Source organism: Pseudophryne corroboree, chromosome 1 (genome assembly GCF_028390025.1).
Source record: "Pseudophryne corroboree isolate aPseCor3 chromosome 1, aPseCor3.hap2, whole genome shotgun sequence".
NCBI lineage: Eukaryota > Metazoa > Chordata > Amphibia > Anura > Myobatrachidae > Pseudophryne > Pseudophryne corroboree.
Window position 1 is genome coordinate 452,418,247 of NC_086444.1, and position 9,146 is coordinate 452,427,392.

At 50.1% G+C, this 9,146-nt stretch overlaps 1 protein-coding gene across 3 annotated transcripts in view; it reads right to left on the reverse strand.

Moving 5' to 3' along the window:
• Window positions 1-9,145, reverse strand: part of RNF212B (ring finger protein 212B) — a 368,589-nt gene extending 359,444 nt beyond the window's left edge. For all 3 annotated transcript variants that reach the window (XR_010171594.1, XM_063913630.1, XM_063913629.1), the window contains exon 1: window positions 9,060-9,145. The gene's annotated coding sequence lies outside the window, so the exon portion shown is untranslated. The remainder of the gene's footprint in view (window positions 1-9,059) is intronic.
• Between the last annotated feature and the right edge of the window lies 1 nt (window position 9,146).

Genomic DNA, 9,146 nt, shown 5'->3' on the forward strand with positions numbered 1-9,146 from the left:
CAATCCTGAACAGCAAACCTCAGGTAAGCCTGATGTGGAGGATATATGGGGACGTGTAAGTAGGCATCCTTTATGTCGACCGACACCATAAAATCCCCCTCCTCCAGACTGGTGACCACTGCTCGGAGAGATTCCATCTTGAATTTGAATTTTTTTAGAAAGAAATTGAGGGATTTTAGGTTCAGAATCGGTCTGACTGAGCCATCCGGCTTCGGGACCACGAACAGGCTCGAATAACAGCCTTTCCCCTGTTGTGACGGGGGTACCTTGACAATGACTTGATTTTGACACAGCTTTAGTATTGCAGCGCATACTACCTCCCTTTCTGGAAGAGAAGCCGGCAAGGCCGATTTGAAAAATCGGTGAGGGGGCACGTCTTGAAACTCTAATTTGTACCCTTGGGTTACTATTTTTCAAATATCCAAGGATCCAGGGCCGAGTGAACCCAGACCTAACTGAAGAGTTTGAGACGTGCCCCCATCGGTGCGTACTCCCACAGAGGAGCCCCAGCGTCATGCGGTGGATTTGGTAGAAGCCGGAGAGGACTTCTGTTCTTGGGAACTTGCCACAGCCTGTGACCTTTTTCCCCTTCCTCTTCCTCTCGCAGCAAGGAAGGAGGACCCTCGTCCTTTTTTGTATTTATTGGGCCGAAAGGACTGCATCTGATCGTGGAGCGTTTTCTTTTGTTGTGCAGGAACATAAGGTAAAAATGATGACTTACCCGCGGTAGCCGTAGATACCAGGTCAGTGAGGCCGTCACCAAACAAGACACTACCGTTAAACGGTAGAGAATCCATAGTCTTCTTAGAGTCAGCATCAGCATTCCATTGATGAATCCACAATGCCCTCCTAGCCGAGACTGCCATGGCATTGGCCCTTGATCTGAAAAAGGCCAATATCCCTTGCAGCTTCTTTTAAATATGCTGCAGTGTCCCTGATATGACCCAGAGTCAAAAGCACGCTATCCCTGTCTAGGGTATCTATCTCAGATGACAAGTTATCTGCCCACTTTTCAATAGCGCTACTCACCCATGCCGAAGCAACGGCAGGCCTGAGTAGCGAACCTGTAGTGACATAAATGGATTTTAGTGTATTTTCCTGCTTACGATCCGCAGGATCCTTTAGGGCTGCCGTGTCAGGAGACGGAAGCGCTACCTTTTTGGACAGACGCGATAGAGCTTTGTCCACCGTGGGGGTTGACTCCCACTTTTCCCTATCCCCAGAGGGGAACGGATATGCCACCGGAATTCTTTTGGGAACCTGCACCTTCTTGTCAGGATTTTCCCAAGACTTTTCAAAAAGAGCGTTCAGTTCATGAGAGGGAGGAAACGTTACCTCAGGTTTCTTTCCTTTAAACATACAGACCCTTGTATCAGGAACAGCAGGGTCCTCCGTGATATGTAATACGTCTTTTATCGCCACAATCATGTACTGAATGCTCTTAGCCAGTTTAGGATTCAATCTGGCATCACTATAGTCGACACTGGAATCAGAGTCCGTGTCGGTATCTGTATCTGCTATCTGGGTAAATGCACGTTTCTGTGACCCCGAAGGGGCCTGAGCTTGCGACAATGCATCCTCCATGGATTTTCTCCATGTCTGGTTCTTAGACTCAGATTTATCTAATCTCTTAGTCAACCGAGCCACATTTGCATTCAAAACACTCAACACGGTCACTCCCACAGCCTTTTCTGTCCCCACTCCAGCCTCCACCTGGGAAGAGCACTCACATGTCGACACATGCGTACCGACACCCACAACCACACTGGGGCTATAGGAGACAGATCCACATCAAAGCCTGTTAGAGAAACACAGAGGGAGTTCTGCCAGCTCACAATCCAGCGCCTATCCCGGTTCTGAAGCGTGTAATATACTGCCCATACCTGTTAGAGCTTTTAAATTCAATAAAATAGCACCAAATCACTTATGCCCCCCCCCCCCCCGTTTTGCACCCTGTTACTTGTACAGTAGTGTGGGAGGCCAGGCTCAGCATCTCTGCAGCTGTGAAGAGAAAATGGCGCTGGTCAGAGCTGTGAGGGCTAAGCCACGCCCACGTAATGGCGCGCTTCACTCCCGCTTATTTTATATCTTTATACTGGCGGGGGTCTGTATTTAGTGCCCAGCCACTGTAGCGCCCCCCCCCTGCGCCCTGCAGTGCCGTTTTGTATGTGGGAGCATGGCGCGCAGCGCGGTACCTCATAAGCAGTCACTGAAATCTTCTGCTGTCACTGAAGTCTTCTGATCTTCTTCTACTCACCTACTTCTTCTACTTCTGACTTCTGGCTCTGCAAGGGGGTTGATGGCGCGGCTCGGCGTACCTAGCGATCAGACGCTCTGGAGCTAACGGTGTCCAGTAGCCTAAGAAGCAGAGCCCTGAAACTCACAGAAGTAGGTCTGCTTCTCTCCCCTCAGTCCCACGATGCAGGGAGCCTGTTGCCAGCAGGTCTCCCTGAAAATAATAAGATTTTACTTACCGATAAATCTATTTCTCGTAGTCCGTAGTGGATGCTGGGGACTCCGTCAGGACCATGGGGAATAGCGGCTCCGCAGGAGACAGGGCACAAAAGTAAAAGTTTAGGATCAGGTGGTGTGCACTGGCTCCTCCCCCTATGACCCTCCTCCAAGCCTCAGTTAGGATACTGTGCCCGGACGAGCGTACACAATAAGGAAGGATTTTGAATCCCGGGTAAGACTCATACCAGCCACACCAATCACACTGTACAACCTGTGATCTGAACCCAGTTAACAGCATGATAACAGCGGAGCCTCTGAAAAGATGGCTCACAACAATAATAACCCGATTTTTGTAACAATAACTATGTACAAGTATTGCAGACAATCCGCACTTGGGATGGGCGCCCAGCATCCACTACGGACTACGAGAAATAGATTTATCGGTAAGTAAAATCTTATTTTCTCTGACGTCCTAGTGGATGCTGGGGACTCCGTCAGGACCATGGGGATTATACCAAAGCTACCAAACGGGCGGGAGAGTGCGGATGACTCTGCAGCACCGAATGAGAGAACTCCAGGTCCTCTTTAGCCAGGGTATCAAATTTGTAGAATTTTACAAACGTGTTCTCCCCCGACCACGTAGCTGCTCGGCAGAGTTGTAATGCCGAGACCCCTCGGGCAGCCGCCCAGGATGAGCCCACCTTCCTTGTGGAATGGGCCTTGACAGATTTAGGCTGTGGCAGGCCTGCCACAGAATGTGCAAGTTGAAATGTGCTACAAATCCAACGAGCAATCGTCTGCTTAGAAGCAAGAGCACCCAGTTTGTTGGGTGCATACAGGATAACAGCGAGTCAGTTTTCCTGACTCCAGCCGTCCTGGAAACCTATATTTTCAGGGCCCTGACAACATCTAGCAACTTGGAGTCCTCCAAGTCCCTAGTAGCCGCAGGTACCACAATAAGCTGGTTCAGGTGAAACGCTGACACCACCTTAGGAAGAAACTGGGGACGAGTCCGCAGCTCTGCCCTGTCCGAATGGACAATCAGATATGGCTTTTGTGAGACAAAGCCGCCAATTCTGACACTCGCCTGGCCGAGGCCAGGGCCAACAGCATGGTCACTTTTCATGTGAGATATTTCAAATCCACAGATTTGAGCGGTTTAAAATGTGATTTGAGGAATCCCAGAACTACGTTGAGATCCCACAGTGCCACTGGAGGCACAAAAAGGGGGTTGTATATGCAATACTCCCTTGACAAACTTCTGGACTTCAGGAACTGAAGCCAATTCTTTCTGGAAGAAAATTGACAGGGCCGAAATTTGAACCTTAATGGACCCCAATTTGAGGCCCATAGACACTCCTGTTTGCAGGAAATGCAGGAATCGACCGAGTTGAAATTTCTTCGTGGGGCCTTCCTGGCCTCACACCACGCAACATATTTTCGCCACATGTGGTGATAATGTTTTGCGGTCACCTCCTTCCTGGCTTTGACCAGGGTAGGAATGACCTCTTCCGGAATGCCTTTTTCCCTTAGGATCTGGCGTTCCACCGCCATGCCGTCAACGCAGCCGCGGTAAGTCTTGGAACAGACCTGGTACTTGCTGAAGCAAGTCCCTTCTTAGCGGCAGAGGCCATGAGTCCTCTGTGAGCATTTCTTGAAGTTCCGGGTGCCACGTCCTTCTTGGCCAATCCGGAGCCACGAGTATAGTTCTTACTCCTCTACGTCTTATAATTCTCAGTACCTTGGTTATGAGAAGCAGAGGAGGGAACACATACACCGACTGGTACACCCACGGTGTTACCAGAACGTCCACAGATATTGCTTGAGCGTCTCTTGACCTGGCGCAATACCTGTCCAGTTTTTTGTTCAGGCGGGACGCCATCATGTCCACCTTTGGTCTTTCCCAACGGTTCACAATCATGTGGAATACTTCCCGATGAAGTCCCCACTCTCCCGGGTGGAGGTCGTGCCTGCTGAGGAAGTCTGCTTCCCAGTTGTCCACTCCCGGAATGAACACTGCTGACAGTGCTATCACATGATTTTTCGCCCAGCGAAGAATCCTTGCAGTTTCTGCCATTGCCCTCCTGCTTCTTGTGCCGCCCTGTCTGTTTACGTGGGCGACTGCCGTGATGTTGTCCCACTGGATCAATACCGGCTGACCTTGAAGCAGAGGTCTTGCTAAGCTTAGAACATTGTAAATTGCCCTTAGCTCCAGTATATTTATGTGGAGAGAAGTCTCCAGACTTGATCACACTCCCTGGAAATTTTTTCCCTGTGTGACTGCTCCCCAGCCTCTCAGGCTGGCATCCGTGGTCACCAGGACCCAGTCCTGAATGCCGAATCTGCGGCCCTTTAGTAGATGAGCACTCTGCAGCCACCGCAGAAGAAACACCCTTGTCCTTGGAGACAGGGTTATCCGCTGATGCATCTGAAGATGCGATCCGGACCATTTTTTCAGCAGATCCCACTGAAAAGTTCTTGCGTGAAATCTACCGAATGGAATCGCTTCGTAAGAAGCCACCATTTTTCCCAGGACCCTTGTGCAATGATGCACTGACACTTTTCCTGGTTTTAGGAGGTTCCTGACTAGCTCGGATAACTCCCTGGCTTTCTTCTCCGGGAGAAACACCTTTTTCTGGACTGTGTCCAGAATCATCCCTAGGAACAGCAGACGTGTCGTCGGAAACAGCTGCGGTTTTGGAATATTTAGAATCCACCCGTGCTGTCGTAGAACTACTTGAGATAGTGCTACTCCGACCTCCAACTGTTCTCTGGACCTTGCCCCTATCAGGAGATCGTCCATTTTCTTTGAAGAAGAATCATCATTTCGGCCATTACCTTGGTAAGGACCCGGGGTGCCGTGGACAATCCAACCGGCAGCGTCTGAAACTGATAGTGACAGTTCTGTACCACGAACCTGAGGTACCCTTGGTGAGAAGGGCAAATTGGGACATGGAGGTAAGCATCCCTGATGTCCCGGGACACCATATAGTCCCCTTCTTCCTGGTTCGCTATCACTGCTCTGAGTGACTCCATCTTGATTTGAACCTTTGTATGTAAGTGTTCAACTATTTCAGATTTAGAATAGGTCTCACCGAGCCGTCTGGCTTCAGTACCACAATATAGTGTGGAATAATACCCCTTTCCTTGTTGTAGGAGGGGTACTTTGATTATCACCTGCTGGGAATACAGCTTGTGAATTGTTTCCACTACTGCCTCCCTGTCGGAGGGAGACGTTGGTAAAGCAGACTTCAGGAACCTGCGAGGGGGAGACGTCTCGAATTTCCAATCTGTACCCCTGGGATACTACTTGTAGGATCCAGGGGTCCACTTGCGAGTGAGCCCACTGCGTGCTGAAACTCTTGAGACGACCCCCCCCACCGCACCCGAGTCCGCTTGTACGGCCCCAGCGTCATGCTGAGGACTTGGCAGAAGCGGTGGAGGGCTTCTGTTTCTGGGAATGGGCTGCCTGCTGCAGTCTTCTTCCCTTTCCTCTATCCCATGGCAGATATGACTGGCCTTTTGCCCGCTTGCCCTTATGGGGACGAAAGGACTGAGGCTGAAAAGACGTTGTCTTTTTCTCCTTTATACGGCAATACTTCCATGTGCCGTTTGGAATCTGCATCACCTGACCACTGTCGTGTCCATAAACAACTTCTGGCAGATATGGACATCGCACTTACTCTTGATGCCAGAGTGAAAATATCCCTCTGTGCATCTCGCATATATAGAAATGCATCCTTTAAATGCTCTATAGTCAATAAAATACTGTCCCTGTCAAGGGTATCAATATTTTCAGTCAGGGAATCCGACCAAGCCACCCCAGCGCTGCACATCCAGGCTGAGGCGATCGCTGGTCGCAGTATAACACCAGTATGTGTGTATATACTTTTTAGGATATTTTCCAGCCTCCTATCAGCTGGCTCCTTGAGGGTGGCCCTATCTGGAGACGGTACCGCCACTTGTTTTGATAAGCGTGTGAGCGCCTTATCCACCCTAAGGGGTGTTTCCCAACGCGCCCTAACTTCTGGCGGGAAAGGGTATACCGCCAATAATTTTCTATCGGGGGAAACCCACGCATCATCACACACTTCATTTAATTTATCTGATTCAGGAAAAACTACAGGTAGTTTTTTCACACTCCACATAATACCCTTTTTTGTGGTACTTGTAGTATCAGAAATATGTAACACCTCCTTCATTGCCCTTAACAAGTAACGTGTGGCCCTAAAGGAAAATACGTTTGTTTCTTCACCGTCGACACTGGAGTCAGTGTCAGTGTCCGTGTCGACCGACTGAGGTAAAAGGACGTTTTAACGCCCCTGACGGTGTTTGAGACGCCTGGACAGGTACTAATTGGTTTGCCGGCCGTCTCATGTCGTCAACCGACCTTGCAGCGTGTTGACATTATCACGTAATTCCTTAAATAAGCCATCCATTCCGGTGTCGACTCCCTAGAGAGTGACATCACCATTACAGGCAATTGCTCCGCCTCCTCACCAACATCGTCCTCATACATGTCGACACACACGTACCGACACACAGCACACACACAGGGAATGCTCTGATAGAGGACAGGACCCCACTAGCCCTTTGGGGAGACAGAGGGAGAGTTTGCCAGCACACACCAAAAACGCTATAATTATACAGGGACAACCTTTATATAAGTGTTTTTCCCTTATAGCATTTTAATATATATAGTCATATCGCCAAATAAGTGCCCCCCCTCTCTGTTTTAACCCTGTTTCTGTAGTGCAGTGCAGGGGAGAGCCTGGGAGCCTTCCCACCAGCATTTCTGTGAGGGAAAATGGCGCTGTGTGCTGAGGAGAATAGGCCCCGCCCCCTTTTCGGCGGGCTTCTTCTCCCGTTTTTCTGAGACCTGGCAGGGGTTAAATACATCCATATAGCCCCCAGGGGCTATATGTGATGTATTTTTAGCCAGAATAAGGTACTATCATTGCTGCCCAGGGCGCCCCCCCCAGCGCCCTGCACCCTCAGTGACCGCTGCTATGAAGTGTGTTGACAACAATGGCGCACAGCTGCAGTGCTGTGCGCTACCTTATGAAGACTGAAAAGTCCGCCGGTTTCTGGACCTCTTCACTTTTCGGCATCTGCAAGGGGGTCGGCGGCGCGGCTCCGGGACGAACCCCAGGGTGAGACCTGTGTTCCGACTCCCTCTGGAGCTAATGGTGTCCAGTAGCCTAAGAAGCCAATCCATCCTGCACGCAGGTGAGTTCACTTCTCTCCCCTAAGTCCCTCGATGCAGTGAGCCTGTTGCCAGCAGGACTCACTGAAAATAAAAAACCTAACAAAACTTTTACTCTAAGCAGCTCTTTAGGAGAGCCACCTAGATTGCACCCTTCTCGGCCGGGCACAAAAATCTCACTGGGGCTTGGAGGAGGGTCATAGGGGGAGGAGCCAGTGCACACCACCTGATCCTAAAGCTTTTACTTTTGTGCCCTGTCTCCTGCGGAGCCGCTATTCCCCATGGTCCTGACGGAGTCCCCAGCATCCACTAGGACGTCAGAGAAAATAAACCTAACAAAAAGTATTTTTTTTTTAGAAACTCTGGAGAGCTCCTCAGTGTGCATCCAGTCTCACTGGGCACATAATCTAACTGGGGTCTGGAGGAGGGGCATAGAGGGAGGAGCCAGTTCACACCCCTTTTAAAGTCTTAAAGTGCCGATGTCTCCTGCGGATCCCGTCTATACCCCATGGTTCTTGAAGCATCCCCAGCATCCTCTAGGACGTATGAGAAAAGGGAATGTAAACATTGCTGGAATATACATAGTACTGTATTCCATCTAAATTACATAAAATGTACCCTTGTTTATCCAATATTATATCAGCTGAATAAATGTAAATTATTTCCTCTGTTGACTATGCCTGTCAAGATCAGATGCTGATTAAATTCTCTGTCTGTATTGCAAAGTGGGGCAGTTGGGGGAACAGATTTATGGGTGCTGAAACTAAATATCCTGACCCACAAGAGCCATAACTATGGATATGCGAGTGGTGCATCGCACAGGGCTCTGGGGGCAGGACCATCAATGTCACACGGCCCTTGTCTCTGGCTTGCATGGTCTCTTGGACGCTGTAAGCAGTGCTGTACTTGCGCACACGGGGCGGTGCTCGCACAGGGCACACTGCTGCACCTGGTACGCTGCTGTGGCCCACACGTCACCACACTGACAAAGACATATTAGGCTAATAATTTAAGTCTTACATTAGTAAAATACCCTGAGGTAAAGAGATAAGGGAGGCTATGTGCTGTCTATCCCGAGGCACCCTCCTCTGCGGCTGGCAGCAGAGCAGCACATTAATAGACTGAGCAAAACGCCAGGAACATGGCAGTAGTACCATTTCCACAGAGATTTGTGCAGTGCTGCTGCTACTGATGCGGGACTCCGGAGAGGTAAATATTGAGGAAATGGGTGCAGGATGTACCGTCTGGGGTCCCCTGGACCAAGTGTGCACCACACATCCTACACCCATTATGGCTACACCACTGCCTGCTGTCCTGCCAGCAGATAAGGACTGCCACAGTCTAGATCAAGGCTTGGAGATCATTATACAACACGCGCAGCCTCGCGAGTCACTGTTACCTCTCCCGCAGCGGGGGGTGGCTGTTCCGCATCCATCTGATTACTGTGCTGTAGGCCCTGCCCCTTCACTTACGTATGCTTCCGGCG